Genomic DNA, 510 nt, shown 5'->3' with positions numbered 1-510 from the left:
TTAAACTTTGGTTTGGATGTTCTCCCAGAATCTATTCAGTTAACACAAATACAGGGCCCTTTAAAGACCCCTAGATGAGCCAGTTCCTGGATTGATCTGGGTGTGATACCGGCCTACAATGCACCCGTACGTAGATCAGTCATAGTTACTAAGTTAATAACAGGCTGGTGGAGGTGGCCAGAGGCAGACCTGTCTCAGCTCTAACAGACAGATGGGAGGTCTTGTGATGGTCTGGTACTGAGCAGGTCTCATCATCAAGGCAGGGAATATGATTAGATAGATGGAGACTGGTTTTATCAGGCTCCTCTGCTGATGCACTGATACACACAGCTGGAAATCTCTGGTCTGGACAGCACCACGCTGAACCCTAGTGGTGACTATTAAATGTGCACAGCCACAGATATATACTGTAGACTTTTACCCCTCAAACATGATTGACCTTGAAATAACATTCAAATAACCTAAGAGAACAGAAGTGATCATTTCAGTAACACACAAGACAGGAGCCAG

This window comes from Oncorhynchus kisutch, unplaced genomic scaffold (assembly GCF_002021735.2).
Source record: "Oncorhynchus kisutch isolate 150728-3 unplaced genomic scaffold, Okis_V2 Okis03b-Okis08b_hom, whole genome shotgun sequence".
NCBI classification, from domain to species: domain Eukaryota; kingdom Metazoa; phylum Chordata; class Actinopteri; order Salmoniformes; family Salmonidae; genus Oncorhynchus; species Oncorhynchus kisutch.
This window is presented reverse-complemented; position numbering follows the sequence as displayed.